The sequence below is a fragment of the Homalodisca vitripennis genome, chromosome 3 (genome assembly GCF_021130785.1).
Source record: "Homalodisca vitripennis isolate AUS2020 chromosome 3, UT_GWSS_2.1, whole genome shotgun sequence".
Classification (NCBI taxonomy): domain Eukaryota; kingdom Metazoa; phylum Arthropoda; class Insecta; order Hemiptera; family Cicadellidae; genus Homalodisca; species Homalodisca vitripennis.
In genome coordinates, this window is record NC_060209.1 from 55,518,198 (window position 1) to 55,537,220 (window position 19,023).

Sequence of the window (19,023 nt, forward strand, 5' to 3'; positions counted from 1 at the left end):
TTTACTTATTCTTTGACCAATAACAATTGAAACCTAATTTCATAGTTTTAAACAAGGTCACAAACATGTACAGCTAATCTTACACTTGTTTATTTAATGATGTTGGTAACAGTTTAGGGCTTCATCATTGTGGAAATATGTCTAATAATTTCATGATGGACCTACATAACAGTACTGTAATATTAATCAAAGTAATAATAACTATGTATATTTGCATTACATAGAGCTCGATTATCTCGTATAGAAAATCGGGTGTGACAACGCTGGTTCTCTTTAAAGTCGAATGAAGAGTAAATTTTGTACAGCTTTTCCTCCACTTTATTTCTTATTGTACAGAGTGGTTAGATACGTACTCTTCCCTAATTAAAGTAAACAACGCCCAACACAAATACAACTACGTTCCCATCCCATTCTCTGAATAAACGTCAAGATAACAAAATAATCAAACATCATGTGACAAACAAACAAATATGCCAATGAGTTTGGAGAGGAAAGTTACACATACGAAGTACACATTCATACGTATAACATTACCTAGGTTAGAAACTATTACATTACATCACATTTAATTTATTTACCACAGAAGAAAATCGTATGCCTAGTATACATATCGAGGCAACAACAGTCTTGTGCTAAGTAAAACAGCGGAACTCATGCACACCAAATAACCTATTGAACATTTGCCTCACAAAGCAAAGTCGATGAACTTAATCAAAGAGGGTTCGCACGGTAAAACAGAGGTGTTCGTCTGGCTTATCTCCGACTGCCGCCTGACAACTCAAGTGTCACTCTGAGTAGACGGGTCCCTTTAAACAAAATCGAATTGCTCAATTCCTTTCAGTGACGGTACATTGAACAGCATAACCTAGTTCGATCAAATATAGAATTTCTTCAATTTTTATTTATACTCTTCTGTCTGTTGTAAAAAATGAATAAATCATAAATGCAATTCACCTTTGAAATAAATAAATAAAATGTGACTTTCAGCCATAAAAAAATCTGATCTTGACAACCGGACACCATTTAAAGCCGTAATACATTTAAACAGTTAAATATATTGCCATACAAGTTATTAAATCTGTTGCCAGTACAGAAAAATATGTTGTCCACCGTCTTAAAATCAAGAGAAATTTCCATTTAATAACATAATATCATAAAATCTACAAGCTGATAGATTACAGCATTGATAAAGATCAAAGCAAACCGGACACAAATAACACGTTTTCTTTGATAAGAGACTTTACAAACACCGCTTAAAACAGACCAACGAGTTTTTATACTGTAGTTAGTAATTAAAATATGTTAAGACTAACTCACGTAGATGAGTATTAGTAAGAAATATTTCGTGGGATTTCTAAACAATGACTTAACTGAAAGCTAACTAATGCAGTCATGTTGACTATTTTATTACAATCAACTCACATTGTATAAAACACATTGTTGTTTGTTTCTGAAAGATAACGACAGAAAGATTTAAGTTATACCTACTACTTCATGTTTTCACAAATGTCTGTACTAACACAATAATACAATTAAAACTAGATGACTTTAGCTCTATGGGGATAACATTACAAGATTTGAACTTTGATACTCAATATGAAAGCTTATAATTTTGATAATTGATAAATAGAACTTATAATTTATTTCACCACTGTACCTAAAGTGGTCTTTTACGGTAGGCGGTTGCGTTTTCTGTGCTAGACGACAGCCGAGAGGCAATTTGTGTCGTACAACCGCACAACCTACTTTTTCTTTAAATCGATAGAAGAGAAAGAAAAAGATCGTTAACAGCGCTAATTTTCGTAGAAGTAAAAACGAGAGTGTATCAAAAGAGTTGAAAATTAAAAACAAAAATATTTCTCATACCATAATTTGATTCCAGGTCCACCCGTACCACCACCGATGGTTTTGACAATCCGTAAGGCACGTAAATAAATATTAAATCAGCATCAGCTAACCACATACAGGCTTTTTATGTGGAGACATTTAGTCAAAGAGGCGGTGATAAATATCGGGAAAGAGAGTAAGAGAGTGATACAAATTATTTTTCCTAAAGTAAAAGATAAATTTATTTTTGAAACATTTAATATTGAATCAGTTTGTTGTATAATTCACATTTTTTATCCCGAACAGTTTGAAACGTTTCACTTAAAAACAATTTTCAATGAACATCTGGAATTTATAAAATATTTTTGAATAAGCATTGAAAATATAAATCAGTACTAATATCCGTCGATGTGCATACATATACTACATCGTGCTTGGAAATAAACGCTCGCATCAAACCATACGGCTAAAGACTAATCGGAGAGATAGTTAAAACTATAAGCAAACCAATTAGAAGCTACTTTCTGTGTCCATGTACAGAGGAAGTGTGCCATTAGAGCCCTAAGGATAAGGAGACCATCGCGTCTCTTAGCATCGCACAAGGGATCCCGAACATGACCATGCCAGTTTGGGGCTCTGAATTGCGACTTTTGAGTCAAGTTACAACAGTGCTGAACCGTCGTCGCTAGTAGCCGAGTGGTTAGCGTCCCAGTTCATACGGGGACCCGGGTTCGAATCCCGGTTAGGCCAAGGGCTTTTTGCGTGCTAAAAATTCTGAATCTAGTCTAAAGCAATGTGATAAAACTGTTCCGAACTAGTTACACCAACAAATATAACAACAATAAGAATATACAAAGGATTATGAACTATAAATTGAACAAAGGAAGACATGGATATGATGAGTGTGAGAAGTACAAAAACTCAAAACCTGCAACGATGACCAACCAACAATAAGTCTAATTTGCACTTATTTTGTATAGTAATAGATAATAAAGAATTTAATAACTATCACTATATAATATAATAGTGAATTGTTTAGAATTGTTCGCCGAGTACGTTGCTTGTTGAAGAGACAGTCATTACTATTAGTTTAAATGTTCAAAGATGTTAGATACGAGCAACAAAATATAAGTACGAGAACATTTCACAACAAGAGTCGGATAATGAGCACAACCACCGTTAACAACTCCTCACTCGAGTTTCCGATATTGTTTTGGCTCCACAAAGCAATAGCAAAGCAGCGGCACAAAGAGGTTTGCAGTTCGCTTATTAATGTAACCACTGAGAAGGAGCAGATCCGGTGATACCTCTGAATGTTACTGAGCTAAGCCACGACCTGACGAGTTCCTGATTGCTACTTTAAAACTTACGTTATTGCTTGGCAACCGTTCGCTTTACGGAGCTGTTAAGAAAAGTTAGTGCAGTAGTACAAAACAAGTTGCAGAAAACTAATGGCATCAAATGATTTGAATTTGCTGTGATTAACTTTTTTATATTTAAAGTAGCACATATAATAATTAGAAATTTATAAATACACGCAGGGCCGCAGGATAAAAAGCTCTCTATTTTTTTACAGTTTTATACAGCTGTTGAAGCAAAACTTAAGTTGAGATATGATTCTTAGAAAATAGAAATAACTTTTTGGAGTTAAAGGCTCCTTTATCAACATTGTATTTAAATTCCCTAATATAAATTATTTCAGAAATAAAGAATTTTCAATTAACTCTCATACAGGATATTTTAAATCTCTAGTTAGCTGAGCTTTAACTAAAACTACAAAGATGGGGCTAGGTAAGTTTAATTTCTGTCTATCTGTCCGCATGAAATCTTGAAAACAAACTTACCTGTAAACTTAAAATTGTGCATGAAGCTTAATTTCTATATGATGAACACTGAGTTCAATGGTGGTAAATGCATGCTACTCCATCGGATTTTGCTGAGCATCAGCGAATATATTTGAAATCGTCTTATTGGTAACCATCATAGCAACTAGAATATAGCCGAATAAATGAATTTAGAAACAAACAACACTCCCATTGAATATCACCTCATGTAACATAATAACACATGCAGCCTAACTATTCCAAACATAAATAATTTTATATTGACTTGGTGTGTATAAGCTTATTATTTAAACACTGATATGAAACCTAATATGTCAAGAGAGATTTCATATAAAGACTTAAAAAATCTTGGATGAAACTTTACTTCTACAAGGCAGAGTTCTATGATGCATCTTTTCTTTCCGCAGGACATCTCAAGAAAGAAAAAAATCTTTGGACTTGAAATTTTGCATACAACCTCAGTGCCTGTAACATATCGCGCGTCGTACTTCTAACTTGTAGAGATGTGGAAATAAAGTGTAGTGTATCTGTTAGGAGTTAAAATTGTTTTTGAGCTTTTTATAATTGGCATTTTCTTATTTTCAATATTTACAATAAATACAACATCGTATATTTTATTGTGACACACTGAAACAAAATCCGTAAAGAAAAAGTCCTTCATGTTTACCAACATTATTTGGGGTTTTGTTATTTTTATAGTTATTTATGTAAAAATTAAACTACGAAATTTGACTTAAATATTTTCAGCTGAGATGCTTAAAACCATAGTCAATTTATTTCACATAAAAATGTTTCAAACACTTTTTCTATAGAATTCTTTTTTAGTATATAAGGCTTTTAATAATCTTGCAAAGTAAATAAGTAATACTAAAGTAAACGGATAACGGGTTTTGTACTATACTGTATATAATAAGCTGGTAACAATCAAATCAATTATAACTTGAAAATTGTTGTACATGGTGCATTATCGCTAGTTTTATAACACTGATAATACTTAAGCATTAATTCTACTTTTAGCACCATCAAAGCGATAATAAACAAACTCTAAACATTTTCTGATGATAATAGAATAAGTATGTAATCGTGTTTGGTACTGTTTCTTTTATTTTTTTTATGTAGTCTGTACAACACTTTTATAACTTTCTGTTTTCAAATCTAATCCAGCTTAATTATTTAGTTTCTCTTTGTTATTCAAAGCGTAGGCGGTGCAACATTCCGCCGCACTTCTTCGAACTAGTTCCTGTTGTGTAATTGATAATTAACAAAGAGAAATACGAAAATAAAATGAGTAACACAACAGGTTGAAAGTAATATTTAACATAACGTCTATAATCCAACGTTAAAAAAACTTAAAAATAAAAATAATTTTTAGGATGATCATATAACTAAAACTAGTGTGTAATTGCGAAGTAATTCACGATGTATTTAAAATTAACAAATAGAAAGTTAGTTCATTTTAATCAAAGTAACTAAGTAATGTACGTGACAAACCAAGTTAAAAGGAACGCGGAGTCCCATCCAACGCTTTTAAGACCAATTTTTGTTTTTAAACAAAATATATTGTGGATTACTATGAAGACAAACAAGTTTTAACCTAAGAAGTAAATCGAAGATACGAAATATACTACAAAATTAACGTCTTTGTGTGAGGTTGACAATTGTTTCAATGAATATTAACAAACAAGCCACATTGAACTTTATTGACAAATCTACTTATTAATGTATACAGTTGATTTATACAGAATAAAAAATTGAAATGATTTGTTCTTTGTAATTACGCTCCCAGATCCCACCAATATTTTCCTAACCTTAACAAATGAAACAGTTATATGATTTATTCAGATCGCCTGGTCAGAATTCTCGGAAAGCCTAGTGATTATGTCTCTTGCAGTAGCGATAAATCCCAGCCAGCTAGAGTTGGACGCGTACGCGAGCAGTTTCTAAACTCGGTAGCCTCTAGTCACACTTTCACCTCTACCACACTTATTTCCTTCTCGTTTTTCATTTAGCAAATAGTTTTCGATGTAACACCGCATACGTAACTCACCGAACCAATTTAATTGTTCAATTGCGAATTTTTCATAAGCTATATCAACTTATATGTTTTACTTTTCTCAAATGTGAAATATGGTAGTTTGCGATGAATTTGCAAATATTGTTCTAAATATTGGCAAATTAAAGTATTGTAATTTTTTTTAAATAGTGTCCTATTTTTGGGCGAATTCCTGCTGCAAACATTGCTGTTCTGAACCTCAATGGAAACTGTTCTAAATTATATTCTTCACCATCAACATTAATACTTCAAACAATTAACATTCTCCACTTTTAGAATGAGTTACATTAAAAATGAGACATCATCGGGCTTCCAGTAGTATCAGTAATATGTCTTTCGATGGTACGTCTTCCTCTGTACTAAAGTATTTCCAGACCTTCCCTCATTTTAAGTTTTGGATAAAACCATAATTTTTAATTGCTACTACTGATAGATTCTAACCAGACTTACATTTTCTAAAAATTTACAAGAGTATAAAGAAACACTATAAATTGGAGGGCTTGCAATATAATGTAATTTTAAACTACAAAACTGTATAAAAAACAAACTATAGCAAAACATGAATTTCCAGCAACATTTTTCATCACACTTAAAAAAGTGGCTTCAGTCAAATTTGAATAACACTCATCCAGGGAAGTTAAAGAGCAAGCAAAGATTGTAAGATTGTTGTACCGAGTGTAGAATATAATGAATAAGGAGAATAGATGTTAAACACTGACTAAATTTGATTCCACTGTTGATTTTTGAAGAAGCAGACAAGGAAATTTCAGCACGCACTGCGTAGGATCGTCCACTCCTTGAATGTGAATAGTTTTTTCGTTAAACCTATCACGGAAAGTTATGGTTTGAACGCATGCAATAAACAGCGTCACGAAGTGTTGCTATAAATGCAGACCATTCGACTAAATAAACCCGTACAAATACATTATATAGACTATATTTCCTATTGAAATTGGCAATCTCCTTGACGTAAAAAGATTTTCTGGACATTATAAATGTCCTGAGCAAAAGATTTAATTTTAGAATCAAAGGACTCAAAAGACGAGTCTGACACAAAGTATAGGGAGGAGATTGGATGTTCTTCAAAGCAAAGACCAGAAATTGAATAAGGAATCAATGAGTACGACAAACGACTCGTACTTTTACGTCCATACTGTGAAAAATATTTACTTTTATTCGCATATCCAAACTTGCCTCGGTAGTCTGATCTAAACACAAAACATCCCTTTTAGCATCCATTTCTAAAATAGGCAGATTGTTTGTGCGTTTATAATCTTTAAATATAAATTTAAGAAGATGCATTATTAATAGGGTTTAAAAATTAATTTCTACTATCATGGCTTGCACGGTAATATATTATTTTGAAGAATATATCGTAGTAACCCATTTTGAAAACGGACAAGACACTAAACATTACAGACACATACTAAGTGTTTTCAAGTGTAGAACAGGATGTGTGTGTGTGTGTGTGTGTGTGTGTGTGTGTGTGTGTGTGTGTGTGTGTGTGTGTGTGTGTGTGTGTGTGTGTGTGTGTGTGTGTGTGTGTGTTTTAAAACATACAAAAAAATAAAGCCCCCGCTATTATAGATAATTTATTTGGAGGTCCATATTGTGAAATAACCAAGAAAAGCTTTTCATAAATTAATACAAAGGCCACCATATTGAAACCTGTAACTAAACTGACAATATTTATATCACATTCAGGTCATATTAAGTGCAATCGGGACAGGTTTCCTGATATCGGGACAGGTTTCGTGCAATCTTGCAGGAGCATGCAATCATTACCAATTTATAGTAGGATTTCGGGCATTTACAATAATGTTATCTTAAAAATATACAACATAAAACTATGGAAGATTTCCAAAATATGTTATTTAAAATTATCTATTGTCAATATTGATTTATTTTATTATAGTGATTATGGAGATTTTTATTACTACACTATTACTCCATTGACATTTAATCTTTATAAAATAATTGTCTAAACAATAGTTCAATTAATTTACTTAGTTTAAATCGTAATGTACTTCGGTTTTATTGTATGTTAAGTTAAATGTGTAGGTAGATTAACCACCACCATCGCTTTTCACGATATTGGACCAATCTCTATAATCTACTGATTGTTATTTTTACAATCTCAATATTAGTTTACTTAAATCCAATCTGAGAACTTGAGAACGGGCCCAGAATTACGCGTAATTTGAGAAATTAGCGAATAAATATTTATGGACAAACATATGAGTTGTTATTTTGTTGGCACCATCGTTTTACTTCCGGCAGCAGTTTTTCTCGACCGAACCGCTCCCGTGGCCACTCTGAGAGAAACCCATAAAGCTACCCTTCTCGTGGCCGCTTTCCAAAACTGTATTTCACCCTCTCGACCTCACCTCGCCGGCTGCCAAACACACCCCTACTCACTCTATATTCTCTTTAACTTTCACTTTCGATTCCATTAGTTTATACAACCATAAAAGGTATTCAGAACTTCAGTAAACATAATAGAAATTATTTATCCAAAATAAATTAACTCCAAATGTTCATTTGATAGTTTTACTGTTTCTTCCTGTCAGATTCCGCTAATGGTCCCCAAATCTTGAACATTTTTAAATGACTATTTAAAAACCAAGAAACACTATCTTTATGATTGTTTAAACAAGGTTAGAAAATATTTCTAGTTTCCAAACGATCTGGCACTAATACCATAAAATGAAACACATATATCTATATATAGTGCCCATTACGTAATAGAATATAATTTTAGAGGGTCTGATCAAAAATGTCTCAGCTATCTTATATTAAATAACTTATTTGTAGGTGTTTACATATAAAAAAGCCAAGCCTAGCTGACCAGTATGTTTAATAAATTTGAAGTTAATTAACGTTTGACTCGGATAGATTCAATGGTAATGCCGTAAAGTATTTTTGATACTTGATAATCAAGAACAATGTAAGAATAAGCCACATCATATGTCGCGCAACAGGCTTCGCCGAGGTTGTGTGCAAAATGTAAATTCTATAGCTCATTTCATCTTTCAGGTCTCCTGCGGACAGAAGCCACACATAATATATAATAGATAATAGAACTACTGGTTGATTAGTTTCAATGACAATCAACCAAATCCCATACATACTGTACTCAGTTTGAATACAAATTTATTTATTTTGGAATTTTCTCATTGCCATCTTGGTTAACCAAAGGACAATGTAGAAATGTTCACTAATACTCTGCCAAATCCCATGGATAGATATTAACTTACACTATAATCGAACTCGATGTTACTAAATAGACATGAACCTTCTCGCAAAGGTCCTAGTTTATAGATCAGTTCGTTCTCGAAATATCATACGGATAAACAGACAGGAAAGACATTTTTCTGGCCCTCGAATGATAATATCTGAGCTTCACTTAAGCTCAGAAAATAATGAGTGAAATCTTTTAAGCGTTAAATAGTAGTGTAGGAAAACGTTAAATACTTGGATGTAGCTAACGAAATTTGAACAGCAAATTCATTTATTCTTGCACAAATAAATATAGTCCGTAAAGAAGTATAAAGTATGTTGGTGGAATACGTTTCCCAGTGATTAGATACGATGGGCCTTTTTATTTCGTTTAGTGCTATTGCAAACCAATATAAAGAAGTTACTAACCAGCCAGATCTTATATTACGGTAAGTTTAACCATATCTGTCCCAGTTGAGAGCTAAGGTACAACTAGACAGGAAACACATTGATTCCATTAATCGATCCGACTTCTTTTTACAGGTCTGCTGTTCAGCAGTGAAATACACGTTACGTTTTAGCTTATATACAATTTTAGCTTGATGACTATCGGTACTTCTCTTACAAGTACGTTCGAATGCCTAAAAATATCTGCTGAGACAGAAAGGCGCTTAATATTTTACATCTCTAGACAAATAAAGGGAAAATACGGAGAAAACAATAAATATATAACAAAATTGTATACAAAAAGTACCTAACATAGATTTCACCATGGTAGGGCATTAGCAGCAGTCTAATTCACTGAACGAAACATTTAACTTATTCATTAGCTCTGATAGGAATAAATTTCCACCTACAGAACATCCAAGGGTTGCACTGAGACACCTCGTAAAGAGTTAGTGATGGTGTCACATTATAAGCATGATACGAAAGTTGACACCGTTAATATAATCGAATAATCGTTGATTTAATGTATGCAGGATCACGGCCACAAGTAACTGAAATCGACACAAAAAATAGATTATATAAATTTACATCGTATTTCAAATCACAATTTTATTTAAGGATAAAAATAAAGCAAAAGAATAAATCCGTACGTTGAGTATAAACTTGAAAATTGTTACTAAAAAAGATTAAAAAAATATTATTAACAGAATTTCTTGATTTTTCGTAGAAAGATTTAATATATTTACAACTATATTACTTTATATAAATATTTGGTATCAATCGAAAGGTATTACACTCTTGATGTCTTTTGTCGATTTTACATCCGGCCACAGAGCTTAGCCTCACGGGCTGCCAAATTTCAGTATTAATCTTATCTTTTTTTAACTGTAAAACAGTTGATAACTAAAAGAAACATGTGATGCAACAAACTTTTATTCCACTTATCAACTCAATACAACATTATTGGATTGCACTTATATTAAAAATAATTAATTGGTTCCCAAACACTAGATGTCAAGTTTCTACAAAATTTCATAAACAGTTCCTGATTTTAGAGGAAATATGAGAATTTGTTTCACAAAACCTGTTTTGCCTCAGTATACTTCAGCATTGATTCAAAAATATATAAAGGGAGTTTTTCTTATCATTCTAATAATTTTTCTTTCGCCATTTACGTACATGAAAATAATATATGGTTACTAGAACATCCTTAAAAAATTTGTTATCTTTTGACGAATGCTTTGACGAATATTTTTGAGTTTTAATTTTGAGCGTATTTTGTATTTCTGAAAATGAGAACTATTTACAAGAGAATTATTTGAAAGGGTATCAGATTACGTGCATTGCCATTATAATAAGGGGTTGTAACATAATAATTGTACAACTAACAATGGATTACAATAGGAAATTTGATCTGATTTGCTTCTCCCTTACTCAATAAAATTATTCTATTAAACACCACCAAAACCTACTTTTATAATATCAATTGTAAACATTAACAAATCCAAATACGTGCATTTTAATGGAGAATAACAATGAATAATACATTTAAGAAATTACTCACAACATTCATATAGGTTTAAATGGAGACATATCAACAGGGATAACGGTATTTGTTATTTGGATGATTTATGAAATCCATTTTCAATTAAAACCTCTATCAATTCGCCACCTTCATCTTTACTTGGCCGCCTTCAAGATTATCCAAGAGGTTCATTAGATTTTCAGGCATAATCTAACCTCTAAACTAACCTCTAGATAAGAGGACGTAATATTTGTTTGCAGTTAAGTATATTCTAAGAATTTTAAATATACATGTTCTGTTAAAAAATAACTTCACATACTTATATTAATAAATAGTAAATAGCACAACGTTTAACGCTAAAAGTCATTTTCATAAAGAGTAAATTGTTGGAAGTTACACAATTAAGGTTAATTGTGCATTAAACATTATAAGAATTTCGAAGTACTTAGCTCCAAAATGTTTCTTATTGGAACTCAACAAATTATCTGTCATAATTATTTTACAATGTCATTCTGTATAATAAAACATTACAACTAGCTGTTTAATAAAATTACTGGTTCTAAAATGTATTTGCTACATAAACATTGTCATACCTGAATATTAGAGATTTAGCTTTGACATAACCGACCACATTTGGGATATACGATCATGGTTGAGGAATGGTTGCCAACTCAGCGGTACCGCCCATCAACCTCAGCCCTTGCATAAACAGCCCTTGACACCCTTTACCCTCTACTTCTACCATATCCTGCATTTAATCTACCACATTTACGATATACGATCATGGTTGAGGATTGGTACTATCTCAGCGGTACCACCCATCAACCTCAGCCCAGCATAAACAGCTCTTGTCATCCTTAACCCTTTCAGTTCTACCAATCCTGCATATAATCTACAACATTTGGAATATACTATTTTGGCTGAGGAAAAGTTGCCAACTCAGCGGTACCACCCATCAACCTCAGCCCTTGCATAAACAGCCCTTGACACCCTTTACCCTCTACTTCTACCATATCCTGCACATAATTACACCACATTTGGAATATACGATCTTGGTTGAGGAATGGTTGCCAACTCAGCGGTACCACCCATCAACCTCAGCCCTTGCATAAACAGCTCTTGTCATCCTTAACCTTTCAGTTCTACCATATCCTGCATATAATCTACCACATTTGGAATATACTATTTTGGCTGAGAAAAAGTCAACAACTCAGCGGTACCACCCATCAACCTCAGCCCTTTCATAAACAGCCCTTGACACCCTTTACCCTCTACTTCTACCATACCCTGCACATAATTACACCACATTTGGAATATACGATCTTGGTTGAGGAATGGTTGCCAACTCAATGGTAGCGTCCATCAACCTCAGCCCTACATAAACAGCCCTTGACATCCTTAACCCTCTAGTTCTACCAAATCCTGCATATAATACACCACATTTGGAATATACGATCTTGGATGAGGAAAGGTCAACAACACAGCGGTACCACCCATCAACCTCAGCCCTGCATAAACAGCCATTGACATCCTTAACCCTCTAGTTCTACCAAATCCTGCATTTAATCTACCACATTTGCGATATACGATCATGGTTGAGGATTGGTACTATCTCAAGCGGTACCACCCATCACCCTCAGCCCTGCACAAACAGCCCTTGACATCCTTAACCCTCTAGTTCTACCAAATCCTGCATATAATACACCACATTTGGAATATACGATCTTGGTTGATGGAATGGTTACCAACTCAATGGTAGCGTCCATCAACCTCAGCCCTACATAAACAGCCCTTGACATCCTTAACCCTCTAGTTCTACCAAATCCTGCATATAATACACCACATTTGGAATATACGATCTTGGATGAGGAAAGGTCAACAACACAGCGGTACCACCCATTAACCTCAGCCCTGCATAAACAGCCCTGGATATCCTTAACCCTCTAGTTCTACCAAATCCTGCACATAATACACCACATTTGGAATATACGATCTCGGTTGAGGAATGGTTACCAACTCAATGGTAGCGTCCATCACCCTCAGCCCTGCATAAACAGCCCTTGACATCCTTAACCCTCTAGTTCTATAAAATCCTACACATAATACACCCCACCGTTTTTATCCACTTGGTCACACTCTGAAACCCTTTTAATACTTTTTCTTCTCACCTCAAGATTCTAGCCAAATAGTATTGCAAAACGTTATGAATGAAATTTTTGCGCTAAAAGGTACAGTTACCTTAGAGTAATACATAATAAATTATTTTAGCGAACTATAACAGTGCTATTAAAACAATATTCATGAAAGATAGTTCTATGAACATTTTCATGACGACCATTTCACTAATAAATGCTAAATTCCTGAAAAACCTCTATAAATAAGAGGCGACCAAATATAATTTTGGTAAGTTTATTTCTAATCTTATAAATATTGCTAACAAATATGCATAGCTTATTATAAACCCGCGCTTAACTATTATGGAACTGGTTCAATTAAAACTCGGGTTAATTGAAATACGTAATAATTTGGTGATAACATCTTAAGAGTTTTTGAAATAACTTAGTATTGAATGCCACATATTTTGAAAAGAACCTCAATACAATACAATTAAATCGTAACTTATCATTTTTGTAAAATGCTGAGATATAAATGTAATTAAAGAACTATATTCTTTTTTTGTGCTAAGCACGTATCGGCGATAAGTGGGCGCAGTTATGAAAGAATAAACCTGCCAAAAGGTCGAACTGGAAGAGTTGTTGATAAGGGGAAATGCCATTTTGGAAAGCGTTTTGTAATAAACTTCCCCAAAGTCTGGGGTTTATGTGTATATCGGCAGTGGGTTTGTGTGGTGTGCAGGATATTGTGCGCTAGTTGCCTGTCCCTTTTGTGTTGTAACGGCAAGTTAGCACAAACGGTAATTTGTTCACAAGTTGTAAAGGAACATAAAAATAATTTAAAGCATACTATATTTTGAATTTCATGCAGCTTTTGATTTCTCTTCTCACTCTAATGTATTTCATTTTATATCTGTCATGTAGAATTAAATTTACTTCCTTCGATGTTACTGCGTTGATTCGTGTCCACGAACCATGAGTGCGCTGGTATCAGGTAAGAGGTTTTATAACAGAAATTTCATTTAAATGAATCCAGTTCCAAGCCGGATTGGGTTGAATATTTACTTATAAATTATTCAGTAATATCTACAAAACAGACTCGGAATAACGTACAAACGCTGTACATCCATGTGCTTGATCATGTATTGTCCCAAGAATTGAGATCTACCAGGAACTGGTCGAATTGTTTTATGAATCTTATTATAGAGGTGAAAAATCGGGTCGATCTTTCATGTTTTGTGTTTCTAATATGTAAATCCCTTATTCGTTTCATTTTCATGTCTTGTTGTAAGGACAGAAATTTATGGAAGAGATGTTGAAGTCTAAACAGTATTATAATAATTTTAATGGCACCCATTGTCTTTAGGTTGGTTGCAACTTTGTTGTTATCAAATTAATCTTTTTTTTAGACTTCCAGCTTTTTAAATAACATAAAAGCGTAACACATGACGATGAGATTTTCGTCCAAAACATTGAAGTGTGAAAACTGCATCAAACACAATTTGGAACTTTTTACAAGGTTAGCTACCATTTATCTGCGTATAAAAGCTACTTGTGCTGTTGTTTTCCATGAGTATTTTGTCGGACTTTGTCCTGCTTTGTCTACTTTGAAATACGATGAGAATTTGTGTAGTTCAGCTGTAGAACTTAACTCTTTACTAATGATTGGCCACAGGCCTTTGCAAGGACCGTATCAAACCGAATAAGGGGGAGAATCGATACCACAGAAAGCCGATCGTACTGATAAAAAGTGCTAAGATCACATATACGATTTGAACCTGCGCAATCTCTAACTCAGATCCAAAGTCCGACGTCTTAGATTGCTCGGCCATCTGCACTCCCGGAAGAAGAAGGAAATGGGAAGGAGACAATGCAGAAGTAACCTCTGTTTTATCCGATACCTCTAAACTCATGCTTCATTATTAAAAGTCAGATAAGTGAGATGCAATCGAGCTGGTGTGATTACGGAAGAGATATGTGGTTTAACATATAAGACTTTCAATCACTGCTGTAACGATATGGTAACAACAATATTTATTTATATATAGTAAGAACTAGTACATTTTGTGAAAAAAGTACAAATTCCATTATGTAATTATTGGGATTCCATCATGTAATTATCTAATATTCGTGTAATTATTGTACCAAATATACCGTGCGATTAAGCACGCGATAAGAAACTTTATTTCAAATTAGGAAAGTACGGCTGAAAGGGTTCATACAAGGGGGATACTCTTTGAAGCGTTTTCACTTTAAACTTCTGAGTACTTTAATGTTTGGCGTTGCTAAAGACTCTCCAAGGACTTTAATTCACAATCAAGTGACGTCAGCAAGAGTAGGTCCTGAGAGTAGAGATCCTTCGTGCTTCTCTCGGTCTACTCACTTTGAGCTCTCTCACGCTACTAACTGCTACTCATTGTTTCGGGATCTTCTAAGCGTTGGGCGTCGGATCTTGTTATAAGACTATGAGTAGTACATTCCATACAAGGTAGGATTACCTTTATTCTTACTTTATCTATTTGTATACCAATATACAGAAGAAAATTTTACACTGTAATTCTATAGAATATGTTACAGAAATATTGGTAAAAGATATAAGAAAAGAATGCATATGGCTACTAGAATTTCTAATCTCTAGTTTCATAATTTACCAAACTTAGCGATTTATTTGACTTATTGATTAAATAAAATAATGAAAAGAAATATTCAATAATATATAATACAAATTAAGTAACCATATAGAAACAAAATATACTGCTCTATTATTAGTTTCTGGTTGCATTCAGAATACGAAATAACCGTAATAAATGTAATGGTGTTTTTTAAAAGCTAAATCACATCGCAATCTCCGTACATACTTTTTCATTTATTTTTTTGTAATAGAAGCTAAAATTTTAATTTTACTGCAATAAATAGGCAATATGTTACATGTATGATTATTTTATGATTTAGCTAAGTATTACAAAGAAAATTAAACATAATGTAAGAAAACTACCATATGATATTACGACAAAAATCTCAAGAGTAAACTCCCATTCTTTCTCCGTAACACACCGTATGTTACATTTACATACAAAACATATCAAACATGTATATGGCTTTTTATTTACTGATTTCCAGTATATTCTTCAAGTATATTCTTGATCTCTCCCTAAGGGAAAATCTGGCCAAAATAACTGTTTTAATTTCCATTGATCCAATAAGAATAGGTGTTCTGTAGCTTCAAATCTATGGCACCTTCCGAATTGTAGAAAATTGCAGAATATGGTATCTTTATCTCCTAAAGTTAAACTTTTTAAGAAGTCTGAAGGTCTACGAGCGTTCGTCATCTTTTTTGATTCAAATACCAACCTGTGAAACCTCCTAGTTTTTGCAATATTCCTGTTTCTAGAACTTTCCGAACCATAAGAAATTCTCAGCCTCTGAGATTGGCTGTTGGAAGCCCCCAGACATCTTAAAAACTAAAAGATTCCTTGCTACGCCGAGACTCGAACCCGGATCTCTCTCACTTGCCGGGTGAGTGTGAATATATATATATATATATATATATATATATATATATATATATATATATATATATATATAGCTTTTATATATAATAATATATATAAAATCGACCTTTATATTGTCTTAGATACCTTAGAAGATGTTTATAAACTAAAGTACGAGACATGTCATTCCAAGACTGGTTGTTTGGCTTTGTTATTAATTAGTAATCTAATAAGTATTTTCACAGGAACTAATCTTCCATACTCGTGCAAAGTTTAGAGAATATATCTCGAACCTAACTGCATTAAACAACAATGTATTTGCCACAACCCAGGAATGATACGTCTCGTACTATAGGTAGTTACCTGCATAATTTGAAATGCAGCCTGTTGGTTTTGAGGAAACTAAAATATTTTAATAATGAAGAGTGACAATTTCTTCAAATGATAAACTCATGTTATGATATTTAATAATAGTAACAAGGAGATAAAATATTTAATTTTAATTTTAAATTTATAAAATAATAACATATAATCATTTTATCATAGTAATTAGTATAACTTGACATTTGATAAATCATTAAAACTAAACCAATCTTAAAACCAGATAAGGTAGTAAGTAAATGCTACACCGCGTATAGCAGATGTTGAAATGCTACCCAGACGAGGCACAAAGAAAACTCGGTCGATTTGTCTAAATTAAAAGCAATTTTGTTCCAAAATAGCCTCCCCCTCACCACTCCCTTATTGCGTCAAAGTGAAGCCTCATGTTTAACTTTGAATGCTGCTCGTGACACGGTATCTTGTCTCTCTCTATCTCTCTGTTTTGTTTTACCTTCAACTTTTCATTTTCACGTTCACTTCTCGTATTAGCGGTAGTGAATTTGTTGAATCGCTCTGATCTCTGGCTTGTAACAGAAAGAATAAAACGGGTTTAGTAATATATAGGTATTTTAAATATTTGAACGTACAGTCCTGCCTTATCTTTGCTGAATGTACGTATTGAAACATGGTATCAAAAAGAAAGGTTTTCACCTAAGTGGTAATTATGTAATAACTTACCAGTCAGTGACAATCATCTTATACACGCTTCATTGGATGTCAAGACAAGTACGAGAGGGGACAGCATCCTTGGATCAATTTCAACATGCTAATAACGTTTAATCAGAGGCTTTCAGAGTAAGTGGGACAAACCCTAAACTAACCAAAAGATAATCAAATTCGACAAAGTCTCCTTACCCCCTCAGACAGCACAAGTGTCTCCACTCAATCAGAACCTACCGTCCGCCCACTTAGATAGGTAGATTACTGTTCAACAACTCTTCTTCAGTCAGACATCCTGATTGGCTAATTGAATTCTGCAAATTCAATACAACCGAGATCGATATCTTTGCTTGACAGAATTGAGAACATATGTAGGAGCATATTCATATTAGTTTATCAAGAACAGAAAATATTCATTTTATATCAGTTGACTGGCACATTTTCTACGATGGATCAGTGAAATTAGGTTACTTTTGACACGTCAGTACAGGTGTTAAAATAAAACATCTAGTAAAATACAAAGAATCAATGAAACATTATTAGTAGGGAGAGTGTGTAATTATGCGGTATCAAAAGCATCACCTGCTGACATTGAAGAGGATAATAATTTTATTCCATGCGAACGCTTTACCAAAGAGTTGAAGTGCTCTTTGACAAATGGAGTAGGAATTCGTTATCCGCATTTCAGCGGAATGTAAAACATCCAACTATTGTGTAATGAAATTCATCATTGACTATTGTTTGTTATTACAAGAGCATTAACACATCACACGGAGAAATATTTCTACCTGCAAGTCTTGGTGATACAAAAGCCCCCCTCACCCATGCTTTATATATTTAGCGGGTAGCATTTATAATGCCCTTTCGTGATTTCTAATAACATTAATGACATAAACTAGGCCGCGTTAGGTTTCAAAATTATCCCTTCAATCCTAAAATCCTGTGAATTAAATTACATCTCAGAAACTTTAAATTTAAAGTCTGCTTAAGTAAGACGTCAAATAAAACCTACGACTAAAACCAACGTAATATATTTGATTTTATTATTAAAAACATTGAAGTAGCTTTAATCCACGAGAAAACAAATCAGAAGCTTTCTAAATTAATATATTTGTTGTGTAATATTGTGATAAGTCTAAACTCATAAAATAAAAAGTGAAATATATGTTTCAAATTACTTTATCTAAAATGGTTACATTCATCCATTATGTGGAATAAAACATCTAAGAAAACATGACAAATTATGATGTGTCACGTGTAATATTGTACTGTTTGTCTTGTCTCATCTAGAATTTTGTTAGAGCTATTATAAGTGCCATCAGTAAAGTCCATGACTCTCCGGTCACTTAAAGTGGTTCAATCGATTTTAGGGTTGGAAAATATTTTTATGTTAAATTCATATAGCTCTTACCAAAGTCAAAACATATATAAAAACTTTAAAAAACTCAAATTACAGGTATTT

General features: G+C 33.2%; 1 protein-coding gene across 10 annotated transcripts in view; it reads right to left on the minus strand.

The window, feature by feature from the left end:
- The window catches only part of LOC124356897 (protein turtle-like), a 503,250-nt gene that overhangs the window by 272,261 nt on the left and 211,966 nt on the right, over positions 1–19,023 (minus strand). The window lies entirely within an intron of this gene.